General features: G+C 40.1%; 1 protein-coding gene across 1 annotated transcript in view; it reads left to right on the top strand.

Annotated features, from left to right (window-relative positions):
* RNF6 (ring finger protein 6) overlaps positions 1 to 21,976 on the top strand; it is a 90,522-nt gene that overhangs the window by 10,471 nt on the left and 58,075 nt on the right. The window lies entirely within an intron of this gene.

Raw genomic sequence — 21,976 nt, 5'->3', positions numbered from 1 at the left:
GTCAGTTTGAGGATCTAAGACTGGGAAGGTTGATTTCAATCAGATTTGAAGGCTTTTCATAGCAAACTAAGGACTTTTTATCTTACCTTATAGAGATGTTAGATGTCTCTTGATTTTAGTGGCATAGGGTAGGATCATTTTTCATGGCCCAGGAGGATGGGTCTACTACAGCATATAGAACACAATGGAATGGAGAGAGATGGGAAGCAAAGAAACCAATAAGAGAACTATTGTGATAAAAGACATCATTATTTTTATTACCAGTTGTCGTCACTTATCTAACCTAGAATGGTGGCAATGAAACTGAAAGGAAAGAGAAGGGTGTAAAAATGTTGGGTTTTAAAAAAAGACGTTGTTTGGTCTCTAGTTCAGTATGAAGAGGTGGAAGAGAGAATCACCTAGGTGGAGGAGGGAGAGCTAGCACAAATTAGTTACAAGGTATGCCAATTTAAACATCTTGAACATAGCTTAATTCATACATCTCACTTATTTTAGTGTTACAATTTGCCCCCAGTATGAGGAGAGACTAAATCCAGCGTTTTTATTTTTATTTTTATTTTTATTGAGACAGAGTCTCACTCTGTTGCCCAGGCTTGAGTGCAGTGGCATGATCTCAGCTCACTGCAACCTCCACCTCACAGGTTCAAGCAATTCTCCTGCCTCAGCCTCCAGAGTAGCAGGGATTACAGACATGCGCCACCACGCCCGGCGAATTTTTTGTATTTTTAGTAGAGACAGGGTTTCACCATGTTGGCCAGGCTGGTCTGGAACTCCTCACCTCATGATCCGCCCACCTTGGCCTCCCAAAGTGCTGGGATTATAGGCATGAGCCACCACGCCTGGCCCGTTTATTTCTTATATGGGATATTCCTCAGGAAGTTCTACCTCCCTGGGCCTGATGCAATAGGAAAATTAGGAGGAGGACAAAGGAAGAGGGGAATGAAAAAAGTAAGGATACAGAAAAAATAAAGGCATATTGATTCTTTGACTTAGTCCTTTGCAAGACATGATAATGTTACTAGCATGGAAAGAAATCCCATATAGGCATTTGAAACAGAAGTAGATTGTGTTTTGTATGGAAAATTCCCTGAAGGCAGCAGTACAGCTTAATGAATTTCATAAATTGATAACCCAGTTGGGAATAAAAAAGGATATTCTTTAATATTTTCATTCATTTCCCAATAAACAAGGCTGATGACAAATACAAAGGCCCATTAATCTATTTATAGCTTCTATTTAGCAATGATTATACCCTTTGTGGTTCCAATATAGAGAAGAACAAATAGTTAGAAATTCTTCATTTGAATATTATGTTCCATGTCAGGTCCGTAGAGCTTGTTCTTTATAGTGTGGCTGTCTGGCAAACTTCTATTTCTGGATTGCCAGCTTCCAGCCGCCCTCTCACATAGTTACAGCCTTTTACCCTGTTTTCTCCTTTCCTAGATTTTTTTAGTTTCAGCCAGCATTATGACCCTTACTTATCACTCTTACGAGGTTATTTTCCTTTCAGTATTTAACATGAATTCATAATTTAAACCTCTGAAGCTCTCCTTTAAGTATTTTTGCTACCTAACTTAGTAATTGGCAGAGTTTAGGGAGTCAATCACATGGCTATTTGCCTCCAAAGCTCCTGCTTTTCCTGCTATGCTGCATTCTGGAGAAGTAGAAATACCTTGGGAAGTTTTCAGTCTAATTTAATTCCTCCTAAAGATATTTTTCCAATTTTACAACTTTGTTCTATCATATGTCTGATTACCCTAATTTCCATATGCAAATACATCCTTCTGTCTCATGAATGGAGGAGAAGGGTTGCCCCTAAAAGATATAACAGAATCTGTATTATAAAGATGAATCCAGGAAAGAGATGAATGAGGCATCTGAAGATGCTGCATTAAGGGCCAGAGTTGACAAGCTCAGTCTGAGGCATTTTCATGTATATTACTCCCATACAAGAACATCTAATGAACTTTTAATCTTCCTGCATCTCTCCATTGGAATAATCTGTGGCCAGGGGAGGAGAAACTAGAAACAGCACTTTACATGAAAGCCAGGGTGTTAATTCACTTTGCAGTAGTAGGTGGCTCACTTGGGGTCTCTCATTCAGTCCTGTGCAACACTGGAAATCAGAGAGCTGGCGTATCTGTATTAGGAGATGATTTCCCAGGAAGCCAGATTCATCTATCGTTGAGAACATCATCCCACGTTTCAAAAGATGATGATGGCTGTCAGTGGTGATTTTTTCTTTAGTCTCTAGAGACAGATTGCGAGTTATTTTCAGTGAGTATGAGTGTGTTAGTCCCTGAATATATTTGCCCTTTTGATCATTGGAGATCCATAATTTCAGCAAGTTTTGTTTGAGTATTAAATCTCTGAAGACTCTGAGTTGGCCCCTATATATTTTTTATTCCTTTTTAAAAATAACTTCACATTTCTTCTGGAAAATAATGACTTTCAGACATATTTTTCCTCTATTGTGTTAATGTCTCATTTGAAGATGGAGTAACTTCTTGGCTGCCCAGCATATATATATATATATATATCACATCTTCTCACACATTTAATTGTAAAAATGCTCCTACTTAATCCTAATCCAGCCACCTTCTGTGCAATTCCAAATGTGCTCACCTTCTCCCCAGTGGGTAACAATCCAAAATCACATACAGCTTCTGTACTGTGAAGTGACACAATTTAGCCCCTCTGAGTTCAGGTTTTCTAGGTAGTATCAATTCCTCCATTAGCTTGGATCTGATCAGGTTTGTGACTTCTCACCATTCTGCAGATTATGGGATAAATGATAAAAGTAGCTTCTCCTGCCTACCCGATACAGTGAAATGGAATAAAAATCAAACAAAAACGGGGAAAGAAGTGCCATACATTGATTACTGGTACAGATTATATAATAGCATATCTCGCTGAGCAAGCTTAGCAGGATGAATGATAGAAACAATGGGTCTCATGAGCATTCTCTTTGTTGCCTCACTTCTCTGGATGTAGAATAAATTGTTGGGGCCACCTTCAGAAAAGGCACCGAGGGAGGATTTCCTCCTGGTGCTTGTGGTGGTGATGGCAGGCAGGTGTTTGAGGAGATGCTGGTGAATGGCTTTGATCTTGGCACTTCAATGTTGGGGCTTGGTTCAGGGTCTACCATAATGCTGGACAGTCACAGGTCTCTATACAGCAGGCTAGGGACTTTTTGACAATACACTTTCCTTAAAACTGTAACTAGTTTCTTAACAATTTTATTTAGGATCTTGTATCCAATGCCAGAAATCTTGTACTGTTCTCGATTTGCTAAAGGAATAGACATGGTCCTCACAACCTTTAGGTCTTTTGTTGGTTTGTTCTTTTTTAGCATTTTGTCAAGAGGATCTTTCTATGACTCTAACGCTTAGCCACATAGAGTTTGCCTCTGGAATAGTTAGGAGTCTTTCTTTAATCTTCCCTTGAATGTCACCCTTGTCCTTTCATTGCATTTCAGACCAGTGCATTGTACGATAGAAGGCAACTTCATTTTTGTCTGTAGGATCGAGCAGCATGACCTTCTTTACTCCAACCAGTTGAGATCAGATTATGTGACCAGTCCATTGCAACCATGTAACTTGGGAGGGGTCCACTTAGGTTTTATTCCCAGCACTGAATGACTAGGTGTTCCTGATAAATCTCTGTGTTGGGGGTCTCCAAGACCACATCCAAATTTAGTGATTCACTAAAAGATCTCATAGGAATCTGCATAGAGTTATGTTCACAGCTAAGATTCATTACAGGGGAAAGATATTAGCACAGTCAGCAGACGAGAAAGGTGCATGGGACAAAGTCTAGAGAAATCCAGGTAAGCTTCCAAGAGTCCTGCTCCAGCAGTTACACAAGACACACTTAATTCCTCCAGCATCAAACTGTGGCTACATGAGAGAAGTGTTGTCTACCAGAAAAGCTCGTGACAGACTCAGTGCCCAAAGTTTTACTGGGGGCTGGTCATGCAGGCACCCTCTGCCTGGCACATACCCAAATTCCAGACTCCCAGGAGGAAAGCAGGTGTTCAGCATAAACTATATTGTTTGCACAAACAGTTTAGGCACAGTGGTCCACCCTTCTCAGGGAATAGAGTATTCCCCCAATCCAGTTCCAGGCTGCCAGCTAAGAGCCAACCTTGCAAACAAGCCTTTCTAGGGCCAGCCTGAGGCCTACCATGTAAATTCTTTTCTGCACACACCTAAATCTTCCTCTCCATTCCAGCACATTCTCCTAAATTCTAGGACCACATTTGTGATTTCCTTAGTTAATGTCTACTAGGTTGTCCCTTTGGAACCTCAAATTCAGCATAGTTGGACTGGAAGTAATCATCTTTCCCACAACGGTTTCTCGTCATCTTTTTCCTAGCACAGCCAATGCCTCTACCATGCACCAGTTCAAGCAAGGCAGAAAAGTCTGCTCTGCATCCGTGTGGGGGCCAGGTGGGACTGCCTTAGCTGGCATGGGTCCAAGGGGCCAGAATGGGTAGCAGGAGTGCCCCATATTCACGGCACTGGTGTAGTCAAGGGTCAAGTATGAAACTGTGACCAAGACACTGATAAGCCTTATAGGTTGAGAACTCAGTTTAAATAGGATGTTGTCAGAATAGGAGGGCTTGGAGATGAGGCCAAAAGGTCAGACCAGCAGTTTCCCATACCTGAGATGGCCGGCTGCTTTGAGGTGGTGTGTGTTTGAGGGCTAAGAAGGGAACAAATAGGAAGCCAGACTTCTTCCTCATTCCTCCTACCCAATGAATCAACCTGCATCCTTTGGAATACTTGTTATTTTCATTTTTATTGTCTTAGGGTTGTCACTATTTCTCACATAGATTCTTGCCATCATCTCTCAAGTAGTCTCTATATTCTGTTTCCAGTCATTCCAGTGTAATTTTTCTACAAGCCTCATTTCCACTTGTCACTCCTCAGCTGTCCCTGTTAATTTCCTACTGTTCTTAGAATAGCACACAAGATTCTTCATATTTTGGCCTCTGCCTATCTTTTCCAATCTCATTTTTACCATTTAGGATCCCTCGCGGGGTATCTCATCTTGCCTTTCATACTTTTTTTTTTGCCCATGCTGTTCTCTCTTCCTAAAATGGCCTTTCCCCTCTTGCCTCTCTGGTTAATTCCTGCTTGTCCTTTAACTGTCGCCTCAGGTGTCACTCCTGCAAGTCCTCATCTTGCCCTCCTCCTCTCCAGGGCCAACCTATCCATTAGGCTCAGTAGGCCCAATGCCTACTGAGGGTCTAGGATACTTTCAAGGTCCCATGAAAATGTTTTAATTTCTTTTAAAACCAGTCACATACCAAGAGAGAATAGAATCCAACCTGGATTGTATTTATACCAACACAATTGTAGAATACAATTTTTAATTTTTTTTTTTTTAAGCAGGAAGGGGCCCATGAAGGGAAAAGTGTCGAGGGCCCATGAGAGTCATAATGTGGACCTGCTCAGTTCCCCACCTATGTGCTTCTTCAAAGGACTGTGAACCCCTTGGTTATCCTCAGCACCTAGCATGATACCTGGTACATAGTAGGTCCCTCAATATATATATAATAAGCAAATGCATAGAAGTTTCAGTATACAGTTACAGCCTGGCTTACAAATAGCTTCTACATTAAAAGGTTGTTTGTAAGATTTTCTTTGAAACTCAAACACATTTCCCATAGAAATAATATCAGATGTTTGTGGTTTGAGGCAAGAGAGGAAAGGCTCCCAGGCCAGTCCACGAAAATGTATATAACCCATATAACCCACAATGTTTCTGAAATACTATTCAAGTGCAGCCAAAAGCAGAAAAATCCAACGGTCCTGAAAGTTAACAAACAAAACAGAGCAAGAGTTCTTCAACAGTTCAAGTTTACCTTGAACCCAAGTGTTTGACACTCTGCGAAGCCTGCCTTTCTCAAATTTCAAATTCGACAGCCTGCTGCAGACACTGTCTGCTTAACCACAGTGGCTACACCAGGGTCCCAAACTCTGTCTCGTGCCACCCTGCCAGGCAGATAGTGGCTTGGGCTGTGTGCTCTTTGTCTTGTCTCTCACTGCATCCATCTACTTCCTCTGCTGGCTCCCCTCCCCCAGCCAGCAGGGACGGGGCCCGGGGGTGGGGTGGGTGGGGGGGAGGCGGAGGGGAAGGGTTCCCCAGTCAAAGGGCTGGCTGGCAGGCTGTGGCTATTCTGACTGTGGGCAGAGCAAATCAGGAGAGAAGCATGGTAGAGCAGGTTAACCCTTCACACTTTAATGCTGCATTAAGCTCAATGCTGAACTGTGTTCAGATTTTTTAAAAATTTTTTGAGACAGGGTTACTCTGTCTCTCAGGCTGGAGTGCAGTGGCACAGGATCACAGCTCACTGCAGCCTCAACCTCCTGGGCTCAGGTGATCCTCTCACCTCACCTCCTGAGTAGCTGGGATTACAGGCATGTGCCACCACACTCAGCTAAATTTTGTATTTTTTGTAGAGACAGGGTTTCGACATATGACAGGCTGGTCTCGAACTCCTGGACTCAAGCGATCCTCCTTCCTTGGCCTCTGAAAGTGTTGGGATTACAGGCGTAAGCCACTGTACCCGGCCTTTTTATTTTATTTCTTAACAAAGAGAAAGGATTTAGGTTTAATCTTAAAGAGGGTTTATCCTGTGTGGTTGACAGTAGAGTTGTTTGTGTCTTGGGAACTGATGTTAGTAAACACCTTCCTATTCAATATATTACATGAAACTCTTTAAACAGTTTATTCAGGTGAAAAGCAAGGTTTCACTATCTTGACCACGGAGTATGCTGAGAGAGGAACAATTACCACACCTACCTGAGGAAAATGGATATATATCCCATGGAAAGGCATTTTCTGAACTAGTCCAGTCCTATTGAGAAACAATGACCCCTTAACAGGGTGAGGATTACAACTTCAGTGATTTTATAACATTGAGCCTCAACTCTCAGAATTTCTTAGGTTATCTGGAGAGCTTAAATAATTTATCCAAGGTCATGTGGCTGGTTAGAAACAAGGCAAAATAGTCTTATATTTTTTAATGTCTTTATTAACTACAAAGACTTTTGTAAAGTTCTGACTCCATGTACTTATTGTCAGAAGATGTCTAATTATTGGTGTTACAAGGCTAATAACTGAAGCTCAATACAGAGAAATACCTCTTCTAACCTATTCAGGACAAAATGATGAGCCATGGTCTATCTGGCTTGGTAGGACTTTGGGGAAGTTTGGGCCAATTTATCATGTTGCTCCAGGGACTCTGAGTGCATTTCCCAAGCCGCTTTGGAGGGCCCAGGCTTCAGCTCTGCAGCTTACGGTCTGCAGAGTATGGTCTCTGTTCACCTTGCAATAATTTTAATAGCATCTGTGAGAGTCAAGCAGGTTTCAGATCAGAGACAGTGGCAGATTCAGTGAAGATGCCATGTCAGGCATTTCTCATTTTCAATTAGAATAACTACTTCAATGAGAATTGAATACCTCTCAATTAGATGAATACCATGTTAGGCATGTCTCATTTTTAATTAGATGAATAGTCATATTTCTTAGGCCCTTCTTACATGGAAATAAACTAGGAACATTTAATGTGTTATATTTAGGTGATGAGTACAGACTTATAGAATCTCAGGCCTAGGAGAAGATGGACGTCTTCTAAACACATCCTTTTTGGGTTCTCGAGAACCTGCACTTAAAATTTCTCAGTTAATTGCCAAGCCTGCCTTTAAAGACCAAAGGAGTTATTGTTTCCCTTTTCTTTTTCTTTTTTTTTTTTTTTGAGGTGGAGTCTCGCTCTGTTGCCCAGGCTAAAGTGCAGTGATGCAATCTCGGCTCACTGCAATCTCCACCTCCCAGTTTCAAGAGATTCTCCTGCCTCAGCCTCCCGAGTACCTGGGATTACAGGCGCCCGCCACCATGCCCGGCTAATTTTTTGTATTTTTAGTAAAGATGGGGTTTCACCATGTTGGTCAGTCTGGTCTCGAACTCCTGACCTCAGTTGATCCACCCGCCTCGGCCTTCCAAAGTGCTGGGATTACAGGCCTGAGCCATTGCACCTGGCCTTATTTCTCTTTTCTACACACTCAATATTTTATCAGTTTGGGTCTCCGAGAAGTGAACACCAAGACAGGATTACACATACAGGAAATTTATTGGGGAAACACTTGTTGACGATAAAGGCGGAGGGAGCGGGAGAAGGTGAGGAGAACCTCCAGGCTGCATTGTGGGTCTGACACCTTCCAGAGAAGAAAGGGAAGGAAGGAGGCTGGAGCAGGAAAAGCCTCAGACTGCATTGCAGTTTTTGTTTGTTTGTTTGTTTGAGACCGAGTCTAGCTCTGTCGCCCAGGCTGGAGTGCAATGGCGCGATCTGGGCTCACTGCAAGCTCCGCCTCCCGGCTTCACACCATTCTCCTGCCTCAGTAGCTGGGACTACAGGCACCTGCCTCCATGCCCGGCTAATTTTTTTGTATTTTTAGTAGAGATGGGGTTTCACTGTGTTAGCCAGGATGGTCTCGATCTCCTGAGCTCGTGATCTGCCCGCCTGGGCCTCCCAAAGTGCTAGGATTACAGGCGTGAGCCACTGCGCCCAGCCTGCATTGTCGTTCTAAGAGAGCTCTCCAGGATCATAGAGGAGCCACCACTGGACAGAAATGGCCCAGTTCTAATACTGCCTTTATGCGTAGTCACTGCTAGGAGCAGCCTGGGGGAAGCATGGCCTGGGCCTGAGCACTGTGTCACACCCAAAGGTGTGACAACTGGAGGATCTCAGTCAGTCGTGCTTCTCACAGCAAGTTCTCTTAAGTGGTGCACCTCCATGACTACCACAAATATTTAACATCCTTAGCACATTTAGAAACAATCACAATTTGGTTCTGGCTTAGCCTGAATCCTCCTTTGCTCTCCCAAACCACCTGCAATCTATTATCTATTTCTTGATCCCAATTGCCATCAGAGAAGCTAACACTGCTAGGGATCACATCTTAGTTTTCCCTTCTCCAGGTTAAATAACCCTTCTCCACTGCTCTCCTCTGAATCCTCTTAAGGTCTGCCAAGCCTCTTTGTCAAAGCCGAGAACCCCAACCTGCACTCTGTATGAACAGGACGCTCTCGAGAGGTAATTTACAACAGGGATTAGGTACACAGACTTTGGTGACAGATGTCAGCTCATGGCCCAAATTGCCACATAGTGGTTTGGAGGCCTTATGCAAGTACCTTAATTTTCTGGTCGTCTGTTTTTCCATTTGTAAAATATAAATAACAATCACACTTACCTAGTGGGGTTAAGTAAGATAATACAGGTATACACTAAAAGTCCTTGGCATGTGGTAAGGGCTTCATAAACATCAGCATAAAATATTATTAACATTGTATCCAGTCTTGAGCTTAATTAATAAAAGGACTTTTGTTGCTGACTCATATCCAGTTTGTGGCCCATTTGCCTTAGCCTTGAGGTACTTTTGTTCATGGTTTGTTCACAGTAAGTAACTGCCCATGTGATATGGGTGTTTGTTTTTCCTTTCTAAATGTACCATACTATTTTTATTCTTGATCATTGACCCTCTGTCTGTCAGCTTTTCTGAAGAGTCTGTTCTTCTGGGGATCAGTTAAAAGTTTTATTTTCATTTTGTTTTGTATTTTTTTAAATTTATTTTTAGCGATGCTGTGAAGCAAGAGATAAGAAGCTGCCTTGTGTCATTGCTAAAATATTTCCTCTCTGAGCTTTAACAGTTAATGCTTCTTCTGGATTCATAGTGGTTCTTAGGATTTCAGGAACCTGGCATAGCCACAAAACTTTTTGATCTTTGTTTAATGAATTCTTCAGTATTTTAAAGAGTAATGTGAATTTCTCAAATCATCTAATTATGATCTTAATTTGATCCTCTCCTATTGCCAATAATCTGAAAGGGAAGGGGAGGGTGGCAGCACCCCCTTGGAAATGCTAAGAATAATAACTGGCACATCATCTTAATTTTGTATCACATTTCATTTTATCTGAAGAGATTCCATGCTCATTGTCTCATCTGATATTCAAACCAACTCAAGAGTAGGTTGGTGAGAATGACTTGTGCTTATTTTGGAAGAAACAGAAATACAGAGAGATGGATCATTTGCCCAAGTCATCTGAGAGGCCACTGCAGCACCTGAAACAGGCCTTGGTTCTCCAAGTTTACTGCTGTTAGCTTCATTTTGGCCAGACTGCCAAGTATGGTAGGATAGGGCTCCACTCTCAGAATAAGGGCCTAGTGGCACAAACCTCTCTTTCTTCTATTATCCTGGGGTCTAGAACCACACACCTTCATAAGTAGCCTCTCTTTGTGGTCCCCATAATGAATAAGGAGTTAGTCCTTGCAGCTTCCAAGCAGATCCACAGCTGGGACACTGAGTATCAGTCAACTGGCTCTCAAAGGATGAAACCAAACTTTTGGGTTGTAACGTAATGGCATGTAATGGGCCTCGTTTAACCATAAGTTATTATTTTAGGAATCTGAGCCCATGTCTGCCTCTTAACTATGCTACTCTTGAGCAAAATCATTAATAATTTTATACTCCCAGGATCAGAGTCCCATATGCAGTTGTGTGCATTTAATCCATGCTCAGTTGTCTCAGGAATTGACAAGCAGTTCTTTGCTTAAATAAGCCATTCCTCTAGATAGTGTCCTAATGTAGAAATGAATCAAACAAGTGCTTTATTGAGGCTGGCAGGAATCTTAAATTTGAGCTCTGCCATCTGCAAATGGAATATTCTCACCTTTCTTACCTCCTTCCTCCCCTCCCCCAACATCCCCCACCATTTATCTTCTGCCTCCGTTATTGTTGCTTGCTCAGCTTCCTTTACTCCATTCATTTGAAGGAATTACCCCTCCTCCATTCCACCTGGTTTTTGTGGGGCTGCCAATCATCAAATCTGTTTCATAGTCTTCACTAGTGTATAAATGTAACCAAATTAGTTCAAACAGCTTCTGGCTCCCATGGGTCATGTAGTAAGTGTGTTGCTAGCTTTACAAGAAATCACCAAACTGTTTTCCAAAATGGTTGGACGATTTTAGGTTCCTACTAGTGATGTATAAGACAGTTGGCTACATAATTTGCTGGACTCAGTGCAAAATAAAATGTGGGGTCCATTGTTAAAAAAAGGGGAAATATAAAGCTTTTTTCTTCTGCAGTCTTGACTTGTCATGGTGTTTTTTATTTGCTATTCATGCTATTAATTATCAGCATGAATTTTACTGCTGTTTCATCTTCATGTTATGCAATGCCAGAGTCTCTGCTTTTAATTATTTGGGCATATACCCAGAAACAGAATTGCTGAATCATATGGTAATTCTATTTTTAATTTTTTGAAAAATAACATGATTACTTTTTACTTACTTTGAGTCTTGCTGAACTCCCATGCATTATGCCCATCAGAATTCATGCTCACAGGTCACTGCAAACACTGTATCTGAATGGGGCAGCAAGAAACAGCACGCATATTGTGAGTATCTCCTCTGCTCACACTATCCTCCATTGCCCTATTGGACTTTGCTTACAAAACACTAGTTCAAAGGTAAAATTATTAAGAATTTCAGGCCAGGCATGGTGGCTCACGCCTGTAATCCCAGCACTTTGGGAGGCCAAGGCAGGTGGATCACTTGAGGTCAAGAGTTCAAGACCAGCCTGGCCAACATGGTGAAATTTGTCTCTACTAAAAATACAAAAAATTAGCTGGTGTGGTGGTGGGCACCTGTAATCCCAGCTACACGGCTGAGGCAGGAGAATTGCTTGAACCTGGGAGGTGGAGGTTGCAGTGAGCCTAGATTGTGCCATTGCACTCCAGACTGGACAACAAGAGCAAAACTCCGCCTCAAAAAAAAAAAAAAAAAAAAAAGAATTTCAAACAGTGACAGCAGAATATTAAACCAAGTGTGGGGCTCATCTGAGCATGGCACCTGTGAAGCCAAGCCTGGGATGAGAATTCCAATTGTTCTACATTCTCCCTACAATCAATATTGTCAGGCTTTTTGATTTTAGCTATTTGTATGGATATGAAATGTTATGGTTTTAATTTGAATGTCCATAATGATTGATGATGTCAGGTATTGCCTTGGTCTGTTTAGGCTGCTATAACAGAATACCATAGACTGGGTATCTTACAAACAGCAAATATTTATTTCTTACAGTTCTGGAGGTCGGGAAGTGCAAGATTAAGGCATGGGCATATTTGGTGTCTGGTGAGGGCTTACCTTCTGGTTCATAGATGGCTGTCTTCATAAGCTTCTGGCTTCTTCATAAGTGGCTTCTTCCACAGGGTGGAAGGGGTGAGAGCTCTCTGGGATCTCTTTTATAAGGGCATTAATCACAAATTCATGGGGGCTCCACCTTCATGGCCTAATAAACTCCCAAAGGCCCCACTTCCTAATACTATCACATTGTGGGTTAGGATTTCAACATATGAATTTTGGAGACACACAAACATTTAACCCATAAGAGTTATCTTTTTCTGTACTTATTTTTAAATGTATCTTCATCTGTCTCTCTCTCTATAGGTGTCCTTGCCCATTTTACCCCATTGGTTTATTGTATTACTATTGAGTTGCAAGAATTCTTTATGTATTAGGAGTATTATTCATCTGTAATTTATATCTACATACATATACAAATATATGTCTGTAGATATATGTTTTATCCTCTCAGCCTCTGAATTTTTATTTTCTTAATAGTATCTTTGAAGAAAAAATAGTTTTTAATCTTGATGAAGTCCAGATTATCAATGTTTTTCTTTTTTGGTCCCTGCTTTTTGTGTGGTACCTAAGAATCTTTGGCTATCCCAAAAATCACAAAGACTTCCTTCAGTTTTTATTGTTGTTGTTGTTCTTTTCATTTAGTTTTTTAGCTTTTACATTTATATCTATGATCCATTTTGAGATCATTTTTAGTGTGGCAAGAGGCAAGAATCCAGGTAAATTTTGTTTGTCTGCATATGGATATCCATTTGTACCAGCAGCATATGTTAAAAGACTATCCTCTTCACTGAATTTCTTCAGTGAAAATTAGTTGAACATATATGTGTGGGTCTATTTCTAGGCTCCCTAGTCTGTCCTATTGTCATTCTTATGTCATTCTACACTATTTTGACTGCCCTAGGTCCTTTGCATTTTCATATACATCTAAAACTCAGCTTGTTAATGTCTATGTAAAAGAACATTGGGATTTTGAGTGGGATTGCACTGAATCTATAGATCACTTTGGTGAACTGATATCTTAACAATATTGAATCTTCTAACCTATCAATATGGTATATATCTCCATTTATTTAGGTCTTTTTAAATTTCTCTAAGCAGTGATTTGTATTTTTAAGTGTGTTTTGTACATCTTGTTAAATTTATGCCTAAGCATTTCAAGTTGTCTGAAGTTATTGTAAATGTTATTTTTTCACACTTTCAATTTCCAACCATTTATTGTTTACCTATACCTGTACAATTGATTTTTGTATTTTGAGCTTATATTCTCTGACCTTGCTAAATTTACTTATTTAATAGCTTTTAAAAGTATTTCTTATTATATTCTATGTACTGAATGTCATATGCAAATCAAGATACTTTTGCTTTTTCCTTTTCAATATATATGCTTTTTTAAAACTTTTTAACACTATCTAGGACCTTCATTACAGTGTTAAGTAGAAGTGGTGAGAGTGGACATCATTGCCTTGTTTCTGCTGTTAGTGGAAAGCATTCAGTCTTTCACTATTAAGTATGTTAGCTCTAGGGTTTTCATAGATGCTGTGATGATTAGTTTATATGATAACTTGGCTGGGCCATAGTGCCCAGCTATTTGGTCAGATATTATTCTGGATGTTTCTGGGAAGGTGTTTTTTGGATGAGATTAGCATTTCAATCAGTGGATTTTGAGTAAAGCAGATTTCTTTCCATAATGTGGGCAGGCCTCATCCAATCAGTTGATGGTAGAACCAACACTGACCTCTTCTGAGCAAGAAGGAATTTTGCCAGCAGACTGCCCTTGAACTACAACTGTAATTCTTTCCTGGGTCTATATCCTGCTGGCCTACACTGCAAATTTTGGCTATACCAAACTTCACAATCATATGGGCCAATTCCTTAAAATGAATATTTCTCTCTCATATATATATATGTGTGTGTGTATATATATATATATATACACACACACATATACTTTCATACTACACACACACATATTCTCACATATATACATATGTGTGTATGTATGTATATATACACATCCACAAATTTTGATATTTTATATTTTTAATTTTATTCAATTCAAAACATTTTCTAATTATCTTATGATTTCTCCTTTCACCTACAAATTATTTAGGATTTGTTTTACTTCCAAGATGTTACGGGGGCTTCCTGAAAACCTTATTGTTATTGATTTTGAATTCAATTCCCATGTGATCAGAGAACAGACGGGGTTTCACCGTGTTAGCCAGGATGGTCTCAGTCTCCTGACCTTATGATCTGCCCACCTCGGCCTCCCAAAGTGCTGGGATTGCAGGTGTGAGCCACTGCGTCCGGCCTAATGTATTTTCAGAGATAAAGTTGGACATTAATTAAACAGGTGAAAACGGATCTTATTCAGTAACTATTGCAGTAGAGAAAAGAGCTGAGTTCCATTCTGATTCCTACACAGGTAACTGGGTGTTTTAAAAGACCCATGAGAAGGAGTAGGGAGGGAGAGCAAGTAGAGGGCTTGAGCAGTGTCAGGAAAGTGACAAAATTTCAAAAATTGGGTACAAGGGTTGGCCCATGTAAATATAATTAGGCCATCTGTGTTTGTTTACTGCCATTTATAAAGTTAGACTTCTACCTTCCCACAGAGACTGAGAGATAGAGGCCCTATCCTTTCTAGTGATTACATTTCAAAGGAATGGCTTTTAGGTCCTTGGGAAAGACACTCCTGAGTTGTAGGAGATACATGTATATCCCAAATGGGCAGAGAAAAGATTTGTAGTTGTAAGCTTTTTAAGGTAAATACTCTAGGAAAGGGAGGTCAGGGACCTTTCCCCAGGTGTTGGCTGGAACAAATGGTAAATTCTTTGGCAGCCTTGAGTTTTTCTAGGCAGGATCTCAAGAGGGTGCTGGATCATCCCAGGAGCATGGGGCCTTTGCCTGCCAGAAGTCATGTTAGAGTTTGGCCAAATCTCTTAGTGCAGGGGTTTGGATGTAGTCATTCATGCTGAGAGTTTCTGCAGTTCTCAGCATCCTTAACTTATCACTCTTCCCATGTCCCATTTCCCACTTCCCATATTTAACTTTCCATTTCAAACTTCTCACTTCATATATATAAAAACTTCAAAGCAATATAATTCCATTCTCCCATTCATCATTTGTGTTATCATATCTTTGATTTCTATACCTACATTACAGACTCACCTTATAATGCTAGTTTTTGTTTTCACAATCAGTTTTCATTTAAGGAAATTACAGGAAGAGGGATGCAGCCTTGTATATTTACCTACCTACTTAACATTTCTGGTGGCTTGCTTTCTTTTCTACAGATTTGCATCCTATCTGGTATACTTTCCCTTCAGCTTAAAGGACAGTGTAGTGCAGAACTACTAGTGGCAGATTCTCCCAGCTTTTTGTTATCTGAAAATGTTTTATTTATTTATTTATTTATTTATTTTTTGGAGACAGAGTCTCACTCTGTCACCCAGGCTAGAGGGCAGTGGCGCGGTCTCTGCTCACGGCAACCTCTGTCTCCCAGGTTCAAGCGATTCTCCTGCTTCAGCCTCCCAAGTAGTTGGGATTACTGGCTAATTTTTTGTATTTTTAGTAGAGACTGGGTTTCACCATGTTGGCCAGGCTGGTCAGAAACTCCTAACCTCAGATGATCCACCCACCTCAGCCTCCCAAAGTGCTGGGATTACAGGCATGAGCCACCACACCCGGCCTGAAAATGTTTTATTTCTTCCTCATTTTTGAAAGAGTTTTTGTTGTTGTTGGATATAGCATTCTGGGTTGACAGTTTTTTTCCCTTTCAGCATTTTAATGATTTTATACTTTTGACTTCTGGCCTCCATTGTTTGTGATGAGAAGCAGTGTATGTTTGTGATAACTTTTTTCTCTTGTTGTTTATAAGAGATTTTATCTTCAGTTTTCTACAGCTTGACTGTGATGTCCCAAGCTATAGTTTTATTTGAATGTATTTTGTTTGTGATTTAGTAAACTTTTGGGATCTGTAAGTTTTGATAAAATTTTAGAAAATTTTGGCCATTTTATCTTCAAGTGTTTTTTACACCTCAGTCTATTTCTGTTTTTCTTTTGGGTCTCCTACTATATGTATGTCAGTCTGTTTGAAATTTTTCCATTAGACCTTGGGTTTATCTCATTACGATGCTGATGAATAAATCATGTATAATGTCTGGTTGAAAATCAGGGTCAAATGAATAATAAGGTCATCTTGAGAGAAGTTACCAAAATATGCAATCTTGTGTAAAATTGTATGTGTGTGTGGGGGTGTGTGGGTGTGTAAGAAGGGAGGTGTTGAGGCTTATCACCCCATGATGATGTAGGGGTTAGGACCACTAGATCTGGAGACAGATATACTTGTTTTGAATTATAACTGCCATTTACTAATTGTGTTATCTTAGGCAAGTTACTTAGCCTTTTGACTTCTTTCAGGATTTTTAATTTATCTTTGATTTTCTGTAGTTTGAAAATGATATGCCCAGGTGTAATTTGTTTGTGTTTGGCATTTATCCTGCTTGGTGTTCTCTGAGCTTCCAGGAGCTGTGGTTTTGTATCTGACATTAATTTGGGGATAATCCTAGTCTTTATTGTTTCAAATATTTCTTTTCTTTCCTTTCTCTTTTTCTTCTTCTGGAATTCCTATTATATGTGTGTTACACCTTCATAATTGTCTCATAGTCCTTGAATATTCTGGTTTTTTTTGTCTTTGTCCTCTTTGCTTTTCAGCTTTGGTTTCTGTTAAGATACCCTAAAACTCAGAATTCTTTCCTTAGCTGTGTCCAGTCTACTAATAAGCCCCCCAAAGGCAGCCTTGATTTGTGTTAGTATTTTTGATCTCTAGCATTTCATTTTGATTCTTAGGATTTCCATCCCTGCTTACATTGCCCATCTGTTCTTCCATGCTGTCTACTTTATCCATTAATCATAGTTGTTTTAAATCCCCAGACTGATATTTCTTCTAGTATTTCTGCTATATCTGGGTTTAAGCCAGCTCTGTCTTCAAATACTGTTTTTTGGCCATTGTGATGGTTAATACTGAGTGTCATCTTGATTGGATTGAAGGATGCAAAGCATTGATCCTAGGTGCATCTGTGAGGGTATCGCCAAAGGAGATTAACATTTGAGTCCATGGGCTGGGAAAGGCAGATCCACCGTTAATCTGGGTGGGCACCTTCTAATCAGCTGCCAGCACCACTAGACTATAAAGCAGGGAGAAAAACGTGAAAAGACAAGACTGGCCTAGCCTCCCAGGCTACATCTTTCTCCAGTGCTGGACCCTTCCTGCCCTTGAACATCAGACTCCAAGTTCTTCAGTTTTGGGACTTGGACTGGCTCTCCTTGCTCCTCAGCTTGCAGATGGCCTATTATTGTGGGACCTTGTGATCATGTGAGTTAATACTTAATAAACTCATATATATATATATATCCTGTTAGTTCTGTCCCTCTAGAGAACCCTAATACAGCCATTATATCTTCAAATATTTTAGTAGGCCTTGCAATTTTTTCTTGATACCTGGACATGATGAACTGGGTAAAAAGGAACTGCAGTAAACAGGCCTTTAGTGATGTGATGATAAGGTATAGGGTGAGGTGAAGCATTACATTGTCCTATTATTAGGTATTAGTCTTTTAGCGAGCCTATGCCTCTGGACTGTAAGCTTCACAAGTGTTCTTCAGTTTTTCTTCTCCTCCCCTTTGATGGGATAGAATGGCTACAGTGGACCTGAGTTAGATATTATCCTTGTATTTGTTAATCTTTCTTACCAGTCTCTTGCTTAAACCCTCAACTCTCTTGCCTCTCCCCTGCTTTTTTGTACTCACTTGGCTAAACCATAACCACTGTTAACATTTAATTTGATGCTCACACTCTCTAGCACCTGAATATGGCTTGAGAAAAATACCCATCTGTGTATATTGACCATTCTCATCTATATCGACTAGTCTCATTTAAATTCATTATTACCAATCTCATGTGGAATCTTATTGCTTCCCAGCAGTAATATTGTATTTCCTTAGTGCATTTGTGCCATCATCCTAGGTAACTATTTTATATCTTATCATTTAAAATTCCATTACTTTCTGTTCCGTTCTTATTCTAGATAATAATCTACTCTCTATTTCACTAAGAAAATAGAAATAATTACACAAGAACATCTACAAACTTGTGCTACTACATCTACCACTCACCTGCTTCTCTGCCCATGCATGCTCTTTTCTCACATATTGTCTGTGCTTCAAATTAAGATCAACCCTTCCATTTGTTCAATCAACCATTCTTTAACCATCCAGCAAAACTGCTTTGACAAATATCTACTGTCTCCTGCATCAACAGTTTTTATTCTTGTACTGGATCATCAACAGTTTTTATTCTTGTACTGGATCATTCCTTCAGTATGCAAGGGTATTTTAAAAACTCTCTCTTGATTTCACTTACCCTTCCAACTACCATACCCTCTCTACACTTTCCTTCACTGCAAAACTCCTTGGAAGAGTTGTCTACATTCCATATTTCCAACTTCTCTCTCCCCCAGGTCTTGCTAGAACACATTCCAGGCTTTAGACCCCACCAGTCTACTTAAGTTTTTCTTATCAAAGTCACCAATGTCTACCAGGTTTCTAAATCCTTTGGCTAATTATCAGTCCTCATCTTAATTGACCTACCATCATGATTTCAGTTGCTAACTCCCTCATCCTCTTTCCGTAGCTTCCAAGATACCAGTCTCCTGGCTTTCCTTCCATATTACTGACCTCTTCTCAATCTCCTGGCTCATTTTTTTTTTAACCTCTTAATGATGAATTTTTCCAGGCTCTGTTCTTGTACACTAACTGCCTTAATTATTTCATTAACTTTCATGGCTTTAGAAACCTTTTATAAGCTGATTCCTCCCAAAGTTATATCCATAGACATCTCCCCCAAATGTAAAACTTGTATATCCAACTGCTTACCGGTATCTTATCTTGGGTGTATAATAGGCACCCAAACTTAGTATGTCTGCCTGATCTCTTGATCTCGCCGCAGCTCAAACTGGTTCCCCTAACCCAGTTTTCCCCATTTCAGTAAATGGTAAATCCATACCAGTCACTCAGGCCAAAAAGATGCCTTTTTATTAGTTATCTATTGCTGTGTAACAAATTACTGCAAACTTAGCAGCTTACAATATACCACGTTTATTATGTTACAGTTTCTGTGCGTCAGGAGTCTGAGCATGTCTTAGCTAGGTTCTCTGTTTCAGGGTCTCTCATAAGGCTGAAAACAAGATATCAGCCAAGGCTGGGGTCTCATCTGAAGGCTCGGCTGAGAAAGACCTACTTCAGAGCTCACCTGTTTTTGGCAGGATTCAGCTCCTTGAGGGCTGTTGGATTGAGGGCCTCTGTTCCTAGCTGGTTGTTGGCCAGTGGCCACCCTAAGTTCCTTGCCACATGGGCCTTTCCAAAATAGCAGCCTGTTTCATCAAAGCATGCAAACTAAGAAGGCAATAGAGTCTGCTAGTATGACATATGTAAAAATATCACATAATCTAATCATGAAAGTGATATCCCACCACCTTTGTAATATTCATCTAATTAGAAGCAGGCCACTGGGTCCAGCCTACCCTCAAGGGAAGACTATATGACACAAGGGCATGAATATCAGATGGCAGGGATAATTGGGGGCCATCTTAGACTCTCCAGCCACATCATCCTTGACTCCTCTTTTTCTTTTGCCTACACAACCAATCCATAAGCAAATTCTATTGGCTTTGCCTTCAATATATTCAGAAACAACTACTTCTAACCACCATCACTACTACCACTCTGTTCCTAGCCATTGTTCTCTTTCCACTGGATTATTGTGGTGGCCTCCTAATTGGTCTCCCTGCTTCTGCCTTTGCCCATTTTCAATATAAAAATAAGAGTGATTCCATTAAATTGTAAATCATATAATGCAATTTCCTATCTTACTTGAAAAAGCCAAAATTCTTAAAATGACTGTCAAACTTCTACATGATCTTGTCCCCAGCTATCTCTCTGATCTTGTTTCCTATGATTGTTCCTCTGCTCACTTAACTTCAGCCATTTAGGCTAAATATTTCTCAAAAAACACGCTCCCATTATAGGGCCCTTTATTACACATTACCTCTGCCTAGAAAATCCTCCCTCCATTACTGCATGGCCAACTTCTTCACCTCATTTAAGTCTTTACTCAAATGTCATCTTTATAGCAATGCTTTCCCTAAATAATCTGTATGAAATTGCAAACTCCTGTCCCCTACTTCTCTTCCCTGCTTTTATTCCTCCATAACACATATCACCAACTGTATTAGTCCATTTTTACACTTCTATAAATAACTACCTGAGACTGAGTGATTTATAAAGAGGTTTAATTGACTGAGTTCTGCATGGCTGGGGAGGCCTCAGGAAACTCACAGTCATGGTGGAAAGTGACAGGGAAGCAAGCGCCTTCTTCACAAGGCAGCAGGAGAAAGAGAGTGAGGAGAGAACTGCCAAGCACTTTTAAACCATCAGATCTTGTGAGAACTCATTCACTATCATGAAAACAGCATGAGGGAAACTGCCCCCATGATCCAATCACCTCCCACCAGGTCCCCTCCCTTGACATGTGGGGATTACAATTTGAGATGAGATTTGGGGACACAGAGCCAAACCATATCAAATAAATAAGCTAACTGCTTATTTATTAATTGACCGCCACTCTGCACTAGAATGTAGGCTCCACAAGAAAGGAGATTTTTGTGTGATTTTTTTATCCACAGCAACTTGAACAGGATAGTGGCTTAATAACTATTTGTTGAATGAATGAATGCATTTAGATATATTTAATCCATCTGGAATTAACTTTTATGAATGGTTGGAGATAAGAATGTGCCTTAGCCATTTTTTTCCTTCTAAACAGATGGCCAATTATCTCAACATTGTGTATTGAACAATCTATTAAACCACTCCTGCCCTCCAACTTAGAATGTCTTTTTTTCTAAATGGAAAGGCTGTTCCATGGAATATCACCTATTTATTAGTGTTTAATGTTCTCATTTTATGGCATCCTTTAATGAGACTTGGCCTACTGAACACTGGAGCTGGATGATGATTCTGTATTCTCAGAACTAATTTATGGATCGTCACTCTATTCTGACATTTCATATGACTCAGCACCTTTGGATTTATAGATTTTTGTTTCATGCTAAATGACCAAAAGATCACAATGTTGATATTGATGATGATGAACCCATGAATCCACTGGCCATTGCATCCCTTGAGGAAGAGAGGTGGCAAACAATGATGAATTAGGTCACATTAACAGTAGTAAACCTTGTCTGGCTGATTAATCATTTTATTGCTGGAGCCTAGAATAGCACCCACATATCATAGGTGTTCAAATGTTCAATTGATGAATAGAACATTTGCTGTCTTGAAATATTTTAAAAATTTCATGTGGTGGGTGTGTTATGGGGATACAAGATGAGGTTTTCTCCTGTGCTTAAGGTAAGAACCCATGTATGTGAATTGTAACTGAACAGAAGAATTTCCTCACATTTAGGGTTGGCCAACATTCTCCTTGGCAGCTTCATGAATCAGCAACCTCCACATCAGTGGAAGTACTGAGTTAGGTAAGCATCTGTCAGAAGTCACATAGGAGGGATTCCAGCTTTGAGAAGTGAGTTGGAAGAGATAACTATGATAGGTAGAAAAACAATGCCCCCACCTCACCCTCTGAAGATGTTTACATCCTAATGTCTAGAATCTATAAATATGTTGCCTTATATGGAAAAAGATCTTGT

This window comes from Gorilla gorilla, chromosome 14 (genome assembly GCF_029281585.2).
Source record: "Gorilla gorilla gorilla isolate KB3781 chromosome 14, NHGRI_mGorGor1-v2.1_pri, whole genome shotgun sequence".
Taxonomy (NCBI): domain Eukaryota; kingdom Metazoa; phylum Chordata; class Mammalia; order Primates; family Hominidae; genus Gorilla; species Gorilla gorilla.
Note: the sequence above shows the minus strand (reverse complement) of the source record. Positions and strands in the feature narration are given on the sequence as shown.